Consider the following 22,388-nt stretch of genomic DNA (forward strand, 5'->3'; position numbering starts at 1 on the left):
GTGTGTGTGTCTCCTGGGTGTCTGTAAGCATAGTGGCTATGTCCATGGTCTGTGTAGGGGATGTAGTGGTCACATTCCTAATTCTAACACACACTCTGTGCTGTCTAACCTTGCCAGCTCATCCCCTGCCAGTGTTGTCAGACTTTGCAGATCCTCCAACATCAGGCAGTGTTCCACAGTGCTGGTGCTGGATAAAGAATCACCTGTGAATACACCAAAGCAAAATATCCTGCGTAAGCATGACCTAGCAGCAATACATGGAACTGAGGTGTACAATTACTAATGTGCTACCACATCAAGTCAGTGGCCCTGCAGTGTGCCGTCTCTTACCTAAAGTTTTGGCAACCAACCACACAAATATCTGCCAGCACATCTTGCCAGGCACAGTTCTGGTTGGCCTGGTCAGCAGCATCAGGGCCAAAGAGCTGTCATCCATGGAGATGGAAGACCTGGAGTAGTACCTCATTCTCTGCTTCTGAGAATGTTTGCTTATATAACATCATTGCATTGGAGTCTGCAGTGTGTTTCTGCTTCCCTTGCTTTTTAGCCATGGGAGACATATGGAGTGTTGGTATGAAAAACAGTGGCATTTACATCCCTGTTTACTGGTGGCCCTGCCAGATCCTTACACCATCAGCCTCTCCCTTGTCCATACAGCATGCCACATGCATGCCTGAGAGTTATGTATCTCTAGCCACATTTTTTAAGTAATGCCAGGCACATAGGTTTACTGAGCAAATGCCTCCCACAAAACAATACCCATAAGATTCCAGCTGACCAAGGTGACATAACTATTTTCTCTCAGAACTAGAACAGTTTTGTAAATGACTTATATGTATTTTAGGTAAACAAAAGGCTTTTTTTAGTGAAAGTGGTATCACAAGGCCAGCCAGAAAATGTTAAACTGTACTTTGAGTATGTGCTGACTCCCAACTCCTCCCAACTCCTCTTACTGAATTAACCTTTCTTTACCCACAGCTCTTCCTAAACTCCTTCCCCTTCCTTCCCCTTCATCCTAGCCTTAAAATTCTTTCCACCCCCCCTTTTATCAACCCTGACCCCCTTCTTATCATCTCTGCATAACCCTTAAAACACTGAAGATGTCCCTGGACAAATTGGTTTGTTCTCAAACTTCATTTGTCCTGCTCCCCTTCAATAAAACACAACACACCAAAATGGCATTTGACAAGTTTTTATTAAACTTCCTTTAACATAACTTCATTGAATCATTTCAGTTTATTAATCAAAACATGAACATCCATGTAACCCTTCATCTGGGCAGCACATCCCCACTGACCTTGCCTAAATAAGCAGTGTCGTCACCACCAATCACTTATTCTTATTTATAAAAGCAGAGTACTACCAGTTGCTTTCACCCCCCAAAACTATTTGCATCAAATGTCCAACACCAGAGGGGAGCAGAAGAGGGACAAGCCTGCCTGTCTTCTCTGCCCACCAGCCTGACTATGGTTGTTCTCCCTCACCTAATGCAGAACTTTCACTAAACCCTCCAAAAATAAACCTAAGTGTACATTATACAGGTCTAAGCCAAACTCATTCAGGTGGACTCCATCCTCTCTAAACCAAACTGGGTCCCTGTCATCAAAGTCCCTGTGTTTCATCATCTGAATACCCAAAGTAACCAGTTGCCTCACCAACCTACAATTAATAAGCCTCTGAGCCCACTCTAAAGCCATGAAACTACCAGCAATATTCCAAAATAAAGGTAGAACTATCTCGGACCACACAACGAACACAACCAGATATAAGTTCTTCAAAGTAACCAAATCCAGTCTTGTCCTATATACCATCTGCCACTTTGGAATTATTACCAAATCATTACCTGCCAAAGGTACCACTAATACTTGAGGGAGTCCCATCTGTGAATGGATAATGGATAAATGCAAACTCATCCATGACCTAATTCCGCCTGAGGCCTCCGATAAAGTGCCATATAACACTCCAGCTGAAGGGATACAAACCCACTTCATTGCCAGCAAGCCTTATTGAACCAATTGGCTCATAGGAGATTACTAGACTAGTGGACCAAGAGCCTTTACAAGCTTAGCCATGTTAATCCCAAGTATCCCCATTTGTTCTTTTTGGGTAGTTTGCAGAACAAATTTAGGAACAGAGTGGGCCTGTGATCATCACTCACTTCCCCTGTCCATGAGGAACATGGGCGCTATCCCAGGGGTGAATTTGTGATCTCCCATATAACTATTTAGGTTGCATTTGAATAAGGTCAGTGCGGAGCTCTGTTTTACATGAATAGGAAGTCTATTCAAGAGAAGCGGGAGTCTCTGGCAGACATATCTGGCTCTCCAGCATGTTTTGTTAATGTCACAGGCTAGGTTAAGATCCCTAGCGTGAATGGCTCATCCCATTTGACTTGCGGATGTGCAGCATTTCCATTAGGGCAATTAATATACAAATGACCCAAAATGACAATATCCTTTCCTAAAAGAAAAATGAATAGTAATCCAACCACCTTTACCAGTTATTTAATATAACACAGAAAGGTATTTGAAGAGCAATGACCCAGCCTCTTAACAACCTCAACTGATCTGCCTTCCATCGCTAAATCCGAGGCACTTCCTATATAAAAGGAATGAGTGGAAAACATGTGCCCTTCCCTAAATGATTTGTTTTAGATCTATGCAACCAAATGTGCACTGCCACAGAAAATACTGTGACATCCCCTCAAACTAGTGACCCTAACAGCTCTGACACCCTAAATGCTCCATAATACATCCATAAGGAAAATCTCACCCACAAAGTATCATCCCCTGGATCACCAGCCACCAAAGCTAAAGCCCAAAACAAACCTTTCATACCCTGTCTGGTCAATGGCCATCACTTATCCAGATGCACGCCATCACTTCAACATATGAGCAACTGTCTAGGACCTAGTGTCCAGGATCATGAAACCCTGCCACCTGTGCAAATATATTGATTGAGGCCAGATCCACCTTGACTGACTGAACTGCCTTACTTTGCACCCAAGCGTGAGCCAATTATTGTAATAACAGCTCTTCAGACCAAACTCTTTCCTCCTCAAGCAGCTGCAGAACAAATGTATCAAAATCATGCAATGTCCTACTATACACCTGCCTGGCGGATGCTGCCCAAGACTGCTGTGCCAGCTATCTGGTTACTTCAACCCAATCTGCCACATATCATCCAGGAGCACCCTCATCTCACTAGCTGCCTCAGGAGCTAACTGCTGAAGCCTGGAAAACTGATAGTAAGACAAACTGTCAGCAATCCCATTCATAGCACTCGCTACATGCACATCTGTGAAAGAAATAGTAATCAGCAAGCTCTGCAAAACCAACTTACATAATACTAACAATAGCAATTCAGACTTCGCTATCTTAACCTGTGAAACTCGCACCACTGCAATATTGCCCGAATGAAGAATAACCCTCTTTCCCCTTAACCACTCCTGCCAAACCACAGATGCCATCCAAATTAGCATTAACTCCAAAAGGCTACATCCTTCTTCCACTCATCCTTCCAGTCTACCAGCCAATGAGCCGCAAACCATTTGCCACCAAGAAATGCTCCGATCCCAATACCCCACCAACCAAGTCTGTAAACAATTGCAATTCCCCTTGTTCAACCCATTCCATGTGCCAAAAGTATATACCATTAAATTTCTCCAAGAAGGACAACCATGGTGCTAAATCAGCCCATGCCAACTTATCAATCCTTACTCAAAGTTTTTGTTTTTCCACCCTTTTAACAAGAAGGCCACACACTTACAAAATGTAGGACCTGGGTGAATTGCCTGACATGCAAAATTCAGAAGCCCTAAAACCTCTATTCCACCCTTTCCTTCAAATGTGTTTTCTTGTCAACCAGTAGATAAAACAAACCATGTTCTGCACTCACTAGCAAACCAAAGAAATCCAATACCTTTGCTGGGCCTTCCAACTTCTGCAAAGCCAACATGGCACCCAGTTCCCTAACAGGAGAATGCATCCTCTGGTCTTTCCCTCATCCCTCTGAAAAGACACTCCCCCTCTGTCCACGAAAATTCCCCTTACCTCACAGACTTTGAAATCTCTGAAACAAAGAATGTAATACACCCAAGTCGGTCAAAAGCGAACTTGGATTGACCACATTGCCTTCCTGCCGGCCACACTGCACAGTTGGATGTACTCCCGCACACTTCAAGCAAGTGTGCGAGAACCACATGCCACAAGCAATGCCTCACATTAAAGGCCCAACATACCCCTGCCCCTTCCCCTCCTATCCTACCCCCTCTGCTAACAGCTCCAAAGTTATCTATCATAGGGGCTAGCCTTATGTCAGGGTGTCTAACCTCCCAATGCAGTGAGTGATCCACTGCTTCTGATTGTACCATAACTAAGCATTTCCTGCCTGTAGATATTCAACTTCACAGATCGTGAGAAAATAAGCCAAGAGTGGTAAGGCCAAGTCGATATCTTTCTCCAGCCAAACTGCCATGTAGCCTAACACCCAATTTTCCCATGTTCTTGGTCGCAGCCTACCCATTGCCCTCTGCCCCAAAGCTGCTAAAGCAGCTAAAAAGATCTTTGTTATTTGCTGTCTCTGATTCAAACAAGCACTGAACCTTTTTTGTATCAATAAACTGAAATATATTGACATACTCCCCCTTACAGATCTTTTTTTTAACTGAGGATGGTATGTGAGGGGGTCCAAAAGACTGCCCCACTCTCTTGCCCCAGAGCCTGTGTAGCTAACCAGTTACCCACCCATATCCCAAAGTCCCGCCCAACCTCATGTAGTTGTGACTTCATCCCATCTATGGATGATGCCAAACTCCCCATAGGCAACTCTATGCTACCTTCCTTAGTGAATGCCTCACCTTGAACCTGCCCCCTTTCACTAAGCCTCTGCTGATTGTCTATAGGGCCTGCAGATTTACCAGACTCCGGGCATGACTTTCCCCCACCTGTCTCCAAACTATTCCCAAACCACACCAAGTCTGACATACCTGCATGACCTGCTAACAACATGTCATTATCTGCAGCCTCATCATGCACTGCTCCAAAGGCAAAAACATCCACTGTGACAGCATCCCTCGACTGCTGTGCCTGCTTCCCTCCGGCCACTGGCCTGCTATTCACCACCTGTCTTCTCCTTTTCTGACTGGACTCACCAGGTTCTATAGTTGCTGGAGCCTCACTGTTAGGCAATTTTCAGAACAGCTCCCCCACCTGCAAAATGATGGCTACCCATCTCTGCCACAGACTCTGCACATCAGCTATCAGAACGATGCACATAACCAAAAAAAAAACACCGGAGTGTGTGCATCTGTGAGAGTAAGCCCTTAATCCTTATGCCTTCCTCTGTCTTTGAAGCCGCCCTCCCTTCTCACCCCTGCCCTTACCCCACTGCCAACCTCCTTTACATACTCCTCTATCTTCTCTCTCTTTCCATTTTTTTTTTTACATATAGGTCCTTTCATTTTTCCCCTTACTAATTTCTCCTTTCTATTTCCTTTTCTGTTGGCACTCAATTTCACAGGAGGAAGTAGATAAAGCTCACAATTAACAAAAAGAGCAGTCTTTTTCATGGTTTCCTCTTCAAGGAATTATATTTGTATTGCTTGCATTAGCATGCAAGCAACTGTGCCTGTACAATGGAACCAAACCTCTCAACCTCATAGAGCAAGAAATCTGGAAAAGCCACAAATAATGGGTTAGACAAAGGCCCAAATATAGGGACACTTTTTAAATATTGCTCTTACAAACTTAGAATAACAGGTTTTGCATTAGCAGGAATTTTCTAAAGGATAATAATTCTCAAAATCAAATGGCTGCCATTGTTTTCTGACTTCATTCTTCAGAAATTTGGTAGTGATTTGCCAGAAACTATAATTTTATGAGAAATGGACAAAAACTATGAGTCAAAAATGTGTACATTCTGCAATAATCTGAACAACTGAGGGCTATAAATGGAACCCAAATTGTTAAAAGCTCCCAACATGGACAGAGCATCTGAACATCAGTCTACCCCCTGCCTTCCATATAATGGTTCAACCTACATCACACATGTGTGGTGACCAATCATTATTCGTGGGTGCCTCACAACCTGCGTAAGCACCTAAATAGCCACTCCTGGTTCAACTAAACTTAACTGAGCCCCAAAGCTGAGATAACTACACCACCATCAAAATAATAACCATGAAAAAAATGTCAACAAACCTACATTCATTAGATTAACAAGGGAACTCTGCACTCTAGCCATACAACATGCAGGCCAACGTTGCCGATGCCTCTGGTTACAAATCCAACCAACTACCAGTGATAATCACAATGCACCCCTCAGTGTGACTCAGATTATCCTGCCTCACTTCTAAGTACCTACATAATGATATTGAGATGCCTGAACTCCCTCCGGACCCCGCAAAAGCCAGTACCACAGTGTAATTATGCAAAACTAATCTGCAGCTGGTTCCTTTACAAAATAAATCAGCAAACAATTCATCCCGTAACCCAGCACTTTCTCCTGAACTCCTTCCCCTTATCCTAGCCTTAACATCTTCCACCCACCAACCACCCCCCTTCTACCAACCCTAACTCCCTTCTTATCATGTCAGCATAACCCCTAAAACACTGAAGATGTCCCTGGACAAATTGGCTTGTTCTCAGACCTCATATATTCCAGAATATTGAAATTACTGTCTTGATTTTTGGAAAATAACCTGACAGTTTAAGAAAAATAGTTTATTGACCTGAACTTTGGAAAACTAACCTAACAGTGAATGAAAGATTGTTTCTTTTAACTCCCATTCAGTATTTCTCCTGCAAAAAAAAAACTCTGTTTAAAAAGAACAAAAGCTAGCTTGAGTGACTGTTCTTATGACTGATTGCACTACAAGTTTCTACACTTTTGAAGAATGTGGGAAAGGGATTTTGTTATAACTTTGAAGCTCCAGAAGTTACCTGAAAAACAAGAGCTCTACCTAAGCTGTCTCCCTAAATCGAAGGAAGGAGTGCAATCTTCTGAGTGAAATTCCATGTTTTAAAGAGACCGACTCTTAAGCTGGCCTACACTATTGGCTTCTCTCAACTTCTTTATTCCTTTATGTGGTTTTACAGTGGCAAAAGAGATCCTAGGGGCAACAAAAAGGAGTTGCTTGAAAAAATATTTTCCTTTTTTTCTATGAAGATAAATACTTGTGTGTAATGAACTTATGTTGTTCTCTCTTTTAAAATGGAATCAGACAATGAAACATTTCACAAAATGGAAGGCAATATTTCATGTTGATCACTCTTGTTCTTTAATTGCTATGAACATTTTCAGATGCTTTAGTGAATTCTAATAAGACTTTATTGAGCTATACTACAGCCCTTAAAGAGAAAAGTACAGCCCCTGCCCAGCACCTGCTCAGCCCCCAACAACTGATAACCTCCACTGTACACTTTCTCAGCCTCTGACAGTAGCTGTACATCATAATAACCCAAGCAACCTCCTCAGTGGAAACCCCAGCGACAAGTATACCTCTGAAAATACTCAGAATGGAAGATGAGCAGACACTTATTTGGGGTTCTAGAGGGATATGCAGTGAGAAAAAAAATGGCCCAAGCAGAGTGGGCCAAGATACTATCATCACATCTGACTACAGACTCACTAAAGGCATACATGGACCTACAGTATGCTGATGCACATGACTACTGGAAACTGAAACAGAAAGTTCTGGCTAGAGCTGAAGCTTCACCCAGGACTCACTTGAATTTCACAACAGTGCATTCAGTATGTATATACTAGTAAGGTCATAAATGGCTGACTACATATTTTGAAATTGTGGCTAGAATCTTGTGTAAATAATTTAAGTAAATTTCATGAAACCTTGGCCATAGATAAAATTAAAACTGCTCTACCTAGTAACTTAAGAAAAGAGGTATTCCTGAGGGACCATATGTCTTCAGAACTGCTATCTGCTTAAGCAGAATTTCTTCTAACTGAAATGGCAAACCACAAGTCAGATATGCATGCACTAAGGGCTAATAATAAGCTTTCACAAATGTGTTTCTTTGTTTGTACTTCCTTAAGTTGATTTGTTTTACATGTTCTAGAAAAGGACACATAAAAATAATACACAGTTCCTAACAACATTATTGCACTTGTAAAAACTGCTAATACCAGCCAACAAACTTCAGAAGCAAGCATGCCTATGGAATGTGATAATGCTGAACTTTTATCTGCTAGAGTTGCAGAGTCTGCTATTTGTCATTGTGCTGTTACTGAACTTGCTAAATGTGCTAGGAAATAATTGCAGGAATTGCTGGAAAGAGACCACATAATTACTTCAGCTAGAGGATAGTATGTCTGTAAGCATAAAACAATCAATAAACTCAAAATGGAAGTGACCTATATAGATGAAGACAAAAGGGAGTGCCCTATAAACCAGGAAAAACATCATTAGACAAAATATTACAATCACAAGAAACAAAGAAAAAAAGAAACAACTCGGCACAAGAACATCAAACTGCTTGTTCTCACTTAGTCGATGCCTCCTCCAAAAAGAATCGATCAATAAACCAGTAATATACCCACTAAATGATGAAAACGTTATTAAAACTTAAAACTTTCGTCCAACAAAGTGTCAGGGATGACCTGTCAGCCAGATAAACAAATCTCAGATTTTATTAATAGCAGTCTGTATTTGTGTGTATTTGTACTTGAGTGAAAATGAATTAATGATAGACAATATTCTAGTTTGGTCATGAGGATTTTTTTGCAAGAAATTGTTGGGATGAAGAAAAGAGTACATGAGTGATCTTATAACAACATTTTAACTGTTTTAGTGTTTTGTTCATTACCTTGTCAGTATGTTATGTGAAGCTTAGTGTAGGATTTAAGTTAATCCCCAGATATCTTTGCTTAGACACTAGAGGTAAGTAAGGTGTAGCCATTGTTATCCTTGACCAGTAAAGGGGGGGGGGGTATACCAAGTAAATTGATTAGTGGCAAAGGCCATAATTTTTGACATAACTGAGCTGAGTAGGTCCTACCACGTGGAACCAGCTACTTAGTGACATAAAAAACAATGCCACCTTGGGGACATTCAAATAATCTCACAAGGATTTCTTACAGAAGTAATCCAAATGCACCTGTTTTTGTGACGCTGTCTAGGGATGCACTTCAAGCATTTTATATCCTCACTGCTAGTATTATGTTGCACATTTCATCTGAGAAGAACATTCCTACTATAAGTTCATAATGTAAATATGAACTTATTTAACTCCCTTAACTATTTGTGCCCATTGCTATAATGCTTACTGTACAAATATTATTCCTTCTATTTTATTGTATGCATTGCACTGTTACTTACACCACTAGTAGATCAGAGTTATTACTTCAACATTATCTATGTATCTATTACTCCAGTGTTATCTATGTATACATTCTTAACATTTATGTATTGTATTACTTCAGTTATATCTGTGCATGCATTCTCAAAGGCAGACCCTGTGCACAATGCTGTTGGATGTTTTAAGCCCCCCGTGTACTTTCCCTTCTATATTACTGATGTACTTTTGTACCTGGGTCATGACTGAAGGAGGTCAATAGGCCAGAACACTTACCCAGTTATCAAATTGTAAAGTAAATAAAATAAAAATAAAAATGAAACAGAAGCATATTTTGTAGGTCCGCTTACTCAGGTCTATGAAGTTAGTTTGCAGATTTTATTGAAAGTCACTATGGCTTTTACTGGATTCTTTGTAAAGAATGTCATCAGCAAACAAAAGTATATTTAAATTTGACTGGCTATAAGTGACATCATTGATAAAGAGGGAAAACAGTACTGGACCATGGATTGATCCCTTGGAACACTTGTATTTAGAGTGCTTGATTCTGACAGGATGTCCTTAGCATATACTTGGAATGTTCTGTTTTTAAAGTAACTTTGAAGACAATTTTGTATCGGAGAACTGAAGTTTATTCTGATGACTTTTTGGATTAGAACTGTATGATCCCCAGTTTCAAAAGCACTGGCCGTGTCAATGAACAGACTTCCTGTAAGCAGATATTCATCCATAGTATTTAAAATTGTGTTGGTGGCTGTGTATAAGGCTGTCACAGTGTTAATAGGTTGTGGAAACCATGTTCTTGATTTCATAAAAACTCAGATTTGTTTAAATGTTCAAAGATCTGTTTGTAACCTACTGTTTTAAACATTTTGGGAAGGGTTCAAAGGTTTCTTATTGGCTTATAATCCTAACAGTTGTTTAGGTAAGGGCAATTCAGTAGAAAAAGAAGTTGTGTACTTACCATAACATTCCTTGTGAGTTGTTCATCTTGCCTTCATTCTTACAAATGGGTTCGGAGCTGATCCCTCAGCTCCAAGTCGTCCGCTTTCCCAAGCTCGTGGTTTTCGAGTAGCTCGAGGCCAAGTCCCTATCCCATGGAGCTCTCTGCCTCACCTCAGATCTAGTTTGCTGATCCCAGTATATACAACATAAGTAATATGAGTGTAACTCCAGCCGGAGTAAGAAATCCAATACAAAGACCCAACAGACCCCAAATCTCTTACTCGTTCTTCGAGAAGCCTGGAGGGGATAGGCGGAAGGGAATGTAAGAACGAAGATGAGATGAACAACTCACATGGAATACTATGGTAAGTACATAACTTCTTTATGTGAAGTTGTTCAATCTCACCATTCATTCTTACAAATGGGTAGCGTCCCAAGCACCATTTATCCTGGGTGGCTCACGGGAGTATATTCCTGAGGACAGTGGAACCAAAGGAAGTCCTGTCCCTGGAGGCCTTGTCTACTTTGTAATGCGTAATGAAGGTATGTGGTTTTGACCAAGTGGCAGCTGCGCATATTGTATCTAACGGCAGTCTAGCCATGTAAGCTGAAGAGGTAGAAACAGCCCTTGTGGACTACACCTTCACTTTATGTTCTAGCGGTTGATTCACAGAAGAGTATGCAAACTTTATACAATCTGTTAACCATTTGGAAAAAGTGACTTTTGACAGAGGCTGCCCTTTCTTGGTATCTCAATAGGAGACAAAAAGTCGTTCTGATTTTCTAAATTCTTTGGTTCAGTTGTCTGTGCACATCAGATTTATGCAACATATATTCCAACTTGTTGGAGTGGTTACTGAAGAAGGTTGGACATTCAGTTGTTTGATTTAAATTAGCCTCTAAGCAAACCTTTGGAAGAAAGGATGGATTAGTCTGGAGCGACACTCTGTCAGGGTGAAAAATCAAGTATGGAGGTTTAATAAACAAAGCCTGTAGTTCAGACACCCTGCATGCTGATATAATTGCCACCAGGAAAATGGTTTTCCAAGACAGGAATTTTAGTTGGCAGGAAGATGCGGGCTCAAATGGAGGAAGAATAATTCTAGATAGAACAAAGTAAAGGTTCCAGGGAGTGAAAGGTTGTCTAACTGGTGGTCTAAGATGTATGGTTCCTTTTAAGAAAGCTCTACATAACCTGTGAGACATGAGATTTGAGCCTTCCGATCTGAGGTGAAAATTTGAAATTGCAGCCAAATGAACACATATGATAGCTGCCACAGCACTTTCATTAAAAAGTTTAGTCAAAAACTCTAATATGCTAGCAATTGGGGTGATGTATGGGTCAATATTATTTTGAGAAGCCCACAAAGTGAACCGCTTCCACTTGCTGACATATAATTTTCTGGTTGAAGCTTTATGTGAAGATACAAGAATATGCTGCACTTCCAAGGAAAGATTGTGTGACCTGGCTATGTTGGAAAATGGAGCAGCCAAGCTGTCAATTTGAGGGAGTGGAGTGAAGGATGAAGATCCCCCGACGAATGTGTCAGCAGGTCTGGAACTGGGTCCAGAATCCAAGGTTCCTCTAGTTGGTAGAATCGAAGGAAAGGGAACCAAATCTGTCAAGGCCAATAAGGGGCTATCAGAATTACAGTCCTCCCCAAGGCTTTGGCTTTCTGCAGAAATTTTGGAATCAGGGGAATAGGTGGAAATGCATTATAGAAGTCCCAGGGGCCAATCGTGGATGAGAGAATCCCTTGGGTTTTCCCCTGGTGGGGGATTCAGGGTAAAGTAGTTTCTGCATTTGGCATTCATGGGAGATGCAAACAGGTCACAGCAAGGCTGGCCCCATCTGTGGAAAATCATTTCCGCTACGTCGTTTTTGAGGGACCACTCATGCGGCATCAGAATAGCTCTGCTTAGTTTGTCCGTGATCACATTGGATTTCCCCAGAATGTAAGTCGCTATCAGAAAGCATCCGGTGGATATAGCCCACTGCCAGACTCTTACGGCCTCTCGACATAGGGGATAAGACTTGGTTCCCCCTTGCTTGTTGATATACCAGACTACTGGCATGTTGGTCTGAACAGCAATCTTTTCCAGTGGAAGAGAGTCTTGGAAGTACTGCAACGCCAAAAGTACTGCTCTCATCTCCAGGACATTGATGTGCAATTGTGACTTTGTCTCTGACCAGGTGCCTTGGGCTGTTCTTCCCTGAAAAAGCCCCCCCCCCCCCCTATCAGAGAAGCATCCATGGTCTCAGTGGCTGATAACAGGGGAAAATCAAATGAGTGACTTACTGTTACATGGTGGCTGGTCAGTCACCATTGTAGATCCTTTTTGCATGAATCTGTGATGATTATCAAGAAAGACATCGGAAGTTGTTGGTAAGACCATTGGGTGAAGAGTAACCATTGAAGAATTCTCATATGCATGCGCCCTAGAGGAACTGCTATGACAGTTGCTGCCATAGTACCTAGCAATTTTAAAACTTGAGAGGCTGGTACTTTGTTTAGTGCCAGAATGTCTGATACCTGTTGTCAAAGTGTGACTATTCTTTCCAGGGGCAGTTTTACCATGGTGGTGGTGGTGTCTAAATCTGCTCCGATAAAGGAAATATGTTGCGATGGTGGCAACACAGATTTGTCAAAATTTATAGTAATTCCTAACTGAGAACACAGTTTTAGAGTGAGATCCCTGGATTGAACTAGTTGATGCCTGGAGGTGGTGGTGAGGAGCCAGTCATCCAGGTACAGAAACACTCGGAATCCTAGACACCTCAGGTGAGCTGTAACCACTGCCATGCATTTGGTAAACACTCTGGGGGCTGTTGTGAGACCAAAGGGCAGTGCTTGGAACTGATAATGACTGGCTCCCAGCCAGAAATGTCGGTGATCTCTGGATGGTCTGGCCATTTTGATATGATAGTGCGCATCCTTGATATCTATATTGCATATCCAATAGCCCATCCCTAGAAAACAGAAGAATTGACTGAAGCGTGACCATCCATAACTTCTCTTTCTTTACAAAAGTGTTGAGTTTGCTGAGGCCCAAGATGGGCCTCCAGTCCCCTGTTTTCTTTGGAACTAAAAAGAATCTTGAGTAGGTTTCAGATCCTATCTGGTCTGCTGGGACTGGCTGGATGACTCTTTTTTCTAGCAACCTTTGAATCTCTACAGTTGTGTGATCCCTGAGACTGGGTGGAACATCTGGGATTTTCTATCGTACGGAGGAAGGTTCTGTGAAAGGAATGGTATATCCTCTGGTAATAATGCTTTGTACCCAAGAAACTTTTGTAATTTTTAGCCAGGTGTCTAGATACAAAGACAAGTGACCCCCGACTGCCTCCAGAGCAGGACAGCCGGGCCTCCTTTCAGGAACGCTGGTAGGGCTTGCCAAAGAACTGATCCCTGTCTCCTTGATTTTGTGGACCCCCTCTGCCACCTGAGTGGCATCTTCCATTATTGCCCCCTCCTCTGCCCCTGGAAGGGGGTTCACTGCTTGTGTTCTGAAAAGCTCCTTGGGACTTGCAGAACCACATTTTTCCTCCCTTTTGTCCTTTGGGATAAGGTTTAGTAGGGGTGGAAAAACGGACTCCTATGGCAGATAGAGTCCTTCCATCTTGTTCACACCTAGTGTGGGTCTCCTTGACTTTAGGCCCAAAAAGAGACGAGCCATAAAATGGGGTATTAACAAAGGAAGACTTGAAGGCTTCCGCAAAGGAGCATAAATGCATCCAGGAATGTCTCCGAAGAGCTATTCCTGAACCCGTTGCCCGACTTGTGCGATCAGCTGCATAAGAAATGAGACACATGGATGAGTTAACTATAGAATTAAGGGTATTGAGCTGGGATGTCACCTTATCAGGAATGCCCTCAGCTGCAGCACACTGTAGGATATCTCCAAGATCTTTAAGGAGATCTGTGTGTCAAATAGCTAAGTGATCGCATAGCAAAAGTTGCTGAACTAAAAATGCATTTCCCATACCTGTCCATAATCCTGGAATGTCTATTAGGAGGATGGGCAGTAGAAGTGATTTCAGACATCTCTTTCTTGGTGGCCGCCACCACCACCATGGCGTCAACCGGCACTCCTTTGGTAAGAAACAACTTATCCTGTGGCAATGTAATAAACTTGTTGGGCCTCCGAAGGACAGGTTCCACAGTATCAGGAGACTCCCACACCCTTCGAGCAACTAAATCTATTAATTCATTGAAGGGTGGAGTCACCCAGGAGATGGAGGGTTGAGACCCAAAGGCCTTCAGATGCACCGACTCATCATCAGTAGGGTTAACGGACTGCCAAACACCCCTCTGTGTTTACTGTCTGGGAGTCTAAATGGCTCCTCTTGCAAAGCTTCTTCCTGGGAACCTCATCAACGGGAGCTTCTGCTGAGGTCTCAGTAGAACATGGGTCACCCAATGGGGCTATCTGAGGCTGTGGTTCTCTACGCTTTAAGGGGACCTGTGATGCAGAGTTAGAATGCAGCACATTCGAGGATGAGGAAGTAGATGAAGTGGGTGTCTTAGAAGACATAACTCTCCTCATAGCATCGAAGGCCCCACTGCTCCGATGCAAGGAAGCAGTCAGTTCTGAAGAAGGTGGCAATTTTCCCGGCTCCAAAACAGCGGGCTCTGAACCAGAGGAATGAGCCGAGCTCATCTGTGCCGAAGCTCTGAGCGGAAGGGTTGGAACTGACCCCATCGGTTCGACTCCCCACCGGAGCCGACCGGAAAGTGTCGGCTCCCAGACTCCTCGAACAACATCAAAGTAGTCTGAATCGATGGAGCCAATGCCATTAGAACAGGTCTCAGCTCCGAGGGTTCCCACAGTCATCAGTTCTAAGTCCTCGGGCTCTGTAGGCCCTGCTTGGCTCAGAGGAGGAGCAGACACAGTAGGCAAGGATGTCTTCGGCTCCGAGACCGGTTGGACCGGAGCCGACAACCATTTGGCTAATGTCGGGTTCTGAAGGAGCCTGTGCACCACTCGGTCCACATCCACATCAGAGAGACTCCTCAAAGAATGAGTCGAAGGGATAGATGAAGCCACCCATTGTAAAATTGGTGCTTTCAAAACTTCGGAGACCGGCTCCGAAAAACTTGCTTGGTGCTCGGTACCGAGGACTGTGGAACCAGTGACCGCACCTTCTCATCCAATTTTGGAACAGAAGACTTCAGCTCCGAAGAAGCTTTCAAAGATTTAGTTCCCTTTGAAGATTTAGAAGTCTGGTCAGCCATATCAAGAGCATCCTGAAAATCAGATTTCAACAACCCTCTATCCACTTACTTTCTCCTATGTTCCAACAAGACCCTGCTGCTGAGCAAATGACAAATAGAGCAGTCCTCCTGCAGATGGACTGCACCCAGACAAGTAAATCAAACAAGTAAATCAGTAATGGACATTTTTTGTCCGCATTTAGGGCATTTCTTAAACCCTGACTTCTGTCTCTCTTACTCCTTATGATCAGCCATAATGTAAAGGAAATAACTAAATATCTATATATATAACTGCCTAGGCAAACAAACACACTAGCTAGGCTAACACCACACTCTAAAATAAACAGCTAAAGATTCAAACAGTTATAACTGCATAGACAAACAAACACCCTGGCTAGACTAACACAGCAAACAGCTATAATAGTTAAAGATTCAAATCGCTATAAAGAGCAACACTCTCACACTAAGAAGATACAGTTATAAACATGGTAAACGGGGTTAGGGACTAACTAAAATGCGGCCATAAAAGGCCTAAGAGCAGCCGCTCTATAAACAAAAGATTTTTCTCAGAAAAGAAGAAAGAAAATGACGAGAACTAGTCTATTGTTAAACTGTGACAAAATAAACACTTTTAGAAAAATTCCTATAGAAATATACAAATTTTAGAAAGATGAAGCTCCACTCTCGACCTCTGATCTGTTGCAGTAGCAAACTAGATCTGAGGTGAGGCAGAGAGCATCATGGGATAGGGACTTGGCCTTGAGCTACTCGAAAACCTCGAGCTTGTGAAAGCAGCCGACTCGGAGCCAAGAGATCAGCTCCGAACCCATTTGTAAGAATGAACGGCAACGTTGAACAACTTCACATGTATTATTATGGCATGTTCAAATGAAGCTGGGAAACTCCAGTGGCCAGTAACAAATTGTATATATTGGTAAGAGCTTGGTAACAATGGTGGATACCATTTTAGGAAATGAAGGATGTAACTTAGAGTAAACAGGTCTTGCTTTGCAGTTTAAATTGGTCAGCTCTTTTCAGTTTCTTTAGCTGACAGTTATTTGAAATAAAAGGTTGCACTTTATGTATTTAATGTATAAAGCTGTAGATCTTCTGATGTGTTTATATTGGGTATGGTTGTAGCTGGAGATGGGAATCTGTTGGTTATTTGTTGGATTGTATTTACTAGGAACTGCTTATATTTGCTGGTAAAATTCAAGTTGCTCTTAAATGGGGAGTTGGGCACTTGCTGTAAAGTCAGAAATGCAGCCTGTTAGTTGTTTTAACTCACTTTAAAACTGTTTGGGGTTAATTGCAAGTGCCTCATGTTTATTCCATAAGTAGGGGGACTTAACTGCTCTGGTGGTGATTCTGTTTTCCCCAAGTCAGGGATTATCTAAGGTCATTTTTTCCCTTAACTGCCTAGTAACAAGTAGGAAGACTGAGTCTTGCACCATGGTAAGTTTCACTAAGATACAGGGCAACATTTATAACAGTAATTTTGTATAAAGGGGACCGTTTGTTGTTTATAATTTTATGTTATGTAATTATTGCATTGATCTGTAGGTTATAATCTGTATAACAGGCTAGTTCATTGATATGTGATAGGTGATGTCGTAGACAATATCTGTGGACTCAACATTACTGTGTGTGAAAATGGCACTGTCATGAGCGAGCATCTGGCCAGTCACAGAATGGGTTTCATCATACTGGACTCCACTCCTGCTTCAAATACTCTCCTCATAATGAGATCCACCACTATGTTGAACAGCAGTTGACAGATCCTATCCCCTTGAGGGACCCCAGTCTGGATAGTAAGCTCTTTAGACAGTTTGCTCTGAATTCACTCCTGGCTTGATGAACCATTGAAAGATGTTTGAAGAAGTCTGATGATTTTCTTCAGCACATGTTCAGTCTCCAGTGTCTTCCACAGGGCAGGCCAGTAGATACAGTCGAATGCAGACTTGAAATTGATAAAGATGATAACTGAACATTGTCCACACCGGATTCTTTCCTCCATTAGCTGATGGATGCTGAAGGTTTGATTGCAGCATCCTCTGTTTGGTCTAAATCCAGCCTGTTCTTCCCTGCTGTTTTGCTTGTAGTGTTTCTGCAGCTTAGATTGTATGATCTTCATAAAGACTTTGCTGATGATGAAGAGCAGGCTGTTGTCACAATGGTTCTTGTATTCCCTGCTGTCCCCCTTCTTGTGGATGGGTACCATGATGGCTTTCTTCCATGTGGATGGTATTTGATCTATAACCCATAGTAGCTCAATCAGTGCCTGGAGTTGGTAGAGTAGAATATCACCTCCAGCCTTGATTGCTTCCACAGTGACCTGATCTACTCCTGGTGCCTTGCCATTTCTCAGTGTTCTGATAGCTGATTTCACCTCTGCAACTGCTGGCTTTGCATCAATCACTGGGGCCTCAGGGAGATCGATGGGTGGCAGATCAACCATTGGTCCATCAGCTGGGTCATGGTTGTAAAGCTCATGAAAGACTTCCCTCCAATATTTCAGGAGTTCACAAATGAGCGCAAAAATGGCACATCCACTTTTTTAATGTTGTTGGTGGTGGGTTTAGTCTTGCCACTTGTTGTTTCAGTGTGCTGTACAGGGTGAAGTACTCGTGTCTGGATTCTGTCTCTTCAAGGTGAGCTGCCACCTGGCTTCAATACGCTTCCCTTTCTGCTTCCAGCCACTGGCTGCAGTTGGGAGTGAATCGGTGGGCGTGGTGGTGATTTGGCGTTTCCATGATGGATGCACATCTCCATTTGGGCAGTGCTGTGAAATGGTTTGACAGTGCAGTTTGCAATTCCTATTTGTGGATGAGGGTCATCAGTTGCTTCCAGTCCAGCCTGGCTGGTAGAGGTTACTTGCACTTTTCACCCTGTAAGCAAAGCTGCAACATGGCATGGACAAGGTAATGGTTAGAGCCACAGTCAGGTTCTCGCATAGCATAGATATACTTCAGTGATGATCGGAAGTGAGAGTTGAGCAGGATGTAGTCTAATATGGCCTAGTCTATGCTGTAAGGGTTTCGTCATGTCTAGCGGTGTTTGTGGGGATGCTGGAAATGGCTATTTCCCACAATGAGATCATTTGATGCAGCAAAGGACAGAAGGCGCAGGCAGTTATCATTCATAGCTCCTTGGCCAAATCTGCCCATCGTTTCTTCCCATCTGAATCTGTCCTCACTAAGGCGGGTGTTGAAGTCTCCTGCCAAGATGATCATCTTGGTCTGTGAGATTAAATCCAACATGTATTGGATATGGTTGTAGAAGTTATCCTTGGCTGAGTACAGACTTGTCTCATTTGGTGTGTAGATGAATAGAATGCGAGTCTTAATGGCACTATTGATGGTGAGCACTGCCAGATGGTCTGATATTGGTTGGAAAGTGATTATGCTTCTTGCATTCCAACTATCCACCATAAACTCAATGCCAGCCTCCCACTTTTCACCACCAGAGTAGTACAGCATCATTTCATCGGCTGTAGGTGGTTGGATGACCAATGTTCCAGATCCAGTGAGTCGTACGTCTGGCACTGCAGTCATCAAGTGGCACAGTCACACACATAAAAACACACATGCATACACACTCTGCATACACACTCATGTTTACAGACAAACACACACACAAATATACTTGTGTGCACATTCGCATACGCAGGCATACACATGCACGCACACACACACACACACACACACACACACACACACACACACACACACACTCATAATCTCATTTTTGTATTTATGTATACACTGACACACACACACACACGCACACGCAAAATCTCACTCATATTCATGCATACACACACACATGCACACACACACACACACACACACACACACACACACACACACACACACACACTCATAATCTCATTTGTGTATTTATGCATACACTGACACACAGACTGTCTCACACACACACACACACACACACACACACACACACACACACACACACACACACACACACACACTCTCTCTCTCTCTTTTGCACACGTGCATAATGACACACACATGCACACGCACAGTTGTACAATGTGGTCTCACACACACACACACACACACACACACACACACACACACACACACACACACACACACACACACACACACACACACACACAGTTTACCCTGCATCATCTTTAACCAGAGTATATTTCTCTAGTGACTTTGTTATTTGTACTCTACCCCCAAGCTGCACAGCTTTATATTATTATTAGTAGTAGTAATAGTAGTAGGTAGTACTAATATTAGCATTATTATTGTTATTATCTAGATGTTGAATCTCTACATTATCCGATAAACAGGTCAGGTTGTTTCCTGTGTTTCACATACTATGCTTGCAGCATAGGAGACTTACTGGGATGACAAACTATTTCCTTGGTTTTGGTCACTATTCCTGTTCCTCTCTCTGCTAGGTATGTGAATCTTTGTTGGACTGAACTACTTCCTTGATTGTGAGGAGGCAATCTGGTCAGTGGTTTCATTGTAAAGAAGTCCCCAGAACAGACAGAAAAGTTCCCTTTCTTTTTTCTAAATATTTGTTTTTTGGATTTGTCATTAAATCATACCAATACTTTGTCCAAAATCTGGATATTTCCGAGTTTACTTCACTCTGTGGAATCATCAGTTCATCAACAGACAGAAGTGTTTCAAAAAGTTACCAGAACCACTCTTTCTGTTGCACTTGATATGTTGGAAGGAACAGGATCAAGTGTGTGTGAGTAACGTGAGTATGAGTTTGGGTTTTTAATGCTGAAACATTCAGAAATACTGCACATTTACGTATTGTGGGTTAGAGCTTGTAGGAGTCTGTTTCCACATGAGGGTTAGAGTATGGGCGAGGGAAGCAAACAGATTTAATATTGTGCATGTGTGCTGTGTGTGTGCTGTGTGTCCTAGGGCAAAGTGTAGGGTTGGGGATAGTGGCAGCAGTAGGGCTAGGGTTACCCCACATCAGTAAGGTGGTGCAAGGGTGCAAGGGGGCAAGCAGGAGGTAGAAACCTTTGAGATACACACATAGAAAGACAGATGTTTGTCCATCTACCACATGCTGATGAAGTTGTGGCAAATGCTCTAAACTAGTGCAGAAATGCTGATAGATCTTATACAACCTGCTGAAATATAGCTGAAAGTTATAATGCTAAGAGCTTTCTAGGTACAGCAATATTATATTGTATAAGCAGTTATAAACAGCAACGCAAAATATTATGAGCAGCTTAGACAGGCTGCCCATATATGCTTAATGTCACATGCAGAGAAGGTAGTCTACAGAAGTGGTTTTATGATCTGGATGTTCCTTAGATTATATGTGTTGGATCATAAGACACCATTGAGTATCAAAAAAGAATGGCCCTAATACATCTCAACTGGACAGATTTTTGCAGAGTGTCCAGATTTTTGGCTCATATTTTTGGTCCATTTTTCATGAAATTGTGGTTTTCTAGCAAAACATTTGCAAATTATTGAAGATTTAAGTCTGAAAACAATAACAGACATTTGAGTTTCAGACTTCACACCCTTCAGAAAATGTATGCTAATGCAAAACCTGTTATTCTATCTACTTTCTATGTTTGTAAGAGCAATATTTAAAAACTGCCCCTATTTTTGGGCCCTTTGTCCCCCTGTTATTTATGGCTTTGTCCAGATTTCTTGCTCTAAGAGGATGAGAGGTATGTGTAAAAAGTCTAAAGGAGTAGCACGTGTCTAAAAAGAATGAGTGAATGAAGCCAGTGATGTCAAAGGAAGTAATGCAAAGCATCAGTTTAGAGTTATGTCAAATGAGTAAAAAAAAAAAAAAAAAAAAAAAAAACAATGGCAGGTTAAAATCAATGCAAACAAGTGCAAAGCAGTACATCCTAGAAGCAAAACCAAAGCACTAACACACACAAGGTTGGAAAGAAAGAGAATAATCATCTAAAATGGGGATGAGATCAGAGAATAGGCACCTTAGATGAACTAAATGTAAGCAAGCAATGTAGGAAAGCAGTAAATCTGATGGGTACAAGGATGATTAGAAAGACACATCACTAGGGAAAGAATAATAAGTTGTTTCCCCCTATATAATGAGGTGCTAACCCCCCTACCCTCATGCTAGTATTGTGTGCTGCTCTAAAAAGATGTCAGCTTCAAAAGTCCACTGGAGTGGGACAGCTCAGAGGATGGCAATATAAATGGAATATAGTCTGCATAAGAAGCATTACAGAGAGGTATGAAAGGGTGTGGAATGCTTTGTTCTGAAAAAAGGAAGTGTGTGGACATTCATGTATGTCTTGAATTGATTGACTCTCTCAGTCTTCATTTGTTGTTGTGTGACTGGGAGTAAATCAATTAACCAGACAGTATTCCAAGGTTAAGTCTGAAAATGGTCCATGTGGATATTGCCCAATTTCAGTTAAAAATTCTAGTAAATAAATAAATGCATTTTATTTAAAACTGGATGAGGACTGGCTGGCAAAACAAGCAATAGTATATGTGAAGAAATTAAGACACAGTGCTGTTAGCTTATAATATTTCTGTTAATATCGTGAATTATCTATAATGCATGAAAATGTTCATTGTGTCATAAAGCAAAACAAAACAAAGGCATTTATTTCCCTTTTGCTAAATAACTAAGTTAAAAATGAACCCAGAGTATACCTATAAAATAATTTTACTTGCCTTTTCTGAATAAGGTGAAAATAGTCACAATCGTCAATGCACCAAATAGATGGTTTGGTATAATTCACTGAAGAGTATTCATAAACAAGGTTCTCAGTGGTGCAGTAAACTCATGTGGTAAAATGCACATATCATGCCCAGCAAGCTTCATGTAAATCCTACATATGCTGTATTACCAGTTTGCTATGCAAATTTGCACCTGGAGCTAGCCAGGTATATAGTAGGTATGTTAATTATTG

General features: G+C 42.0%; 1 protein-coding gene across 1 annotated transcript in view; it reads left to right on the plus strand.

The window, feature by feature from the left end:
• Nucleotides 1–22,388, plus strand: part of LOC122800960 (G-protein coupled receptor 55-like) — a 529,630-nt gene that overhangs the window by 61,918 nt on the left and 445,324 nt on the right. The window lies entirely within an intron of this gene.

The sequence above is a fragment of the Protopterus annectens genome, chromosome 4.part1 (assembly GCF_019279795.1).
Source record: "Protopterus annectens isolate FY-2018-M chromosome 4.part1, PAN1.0, whole genome shotgun sequence".
Lineage (NCBI taxonomy): Eukaryota > Metazoa > Chordata > Ceratodontiformes > Protopteridae > Protopterus > Protopterus annectens.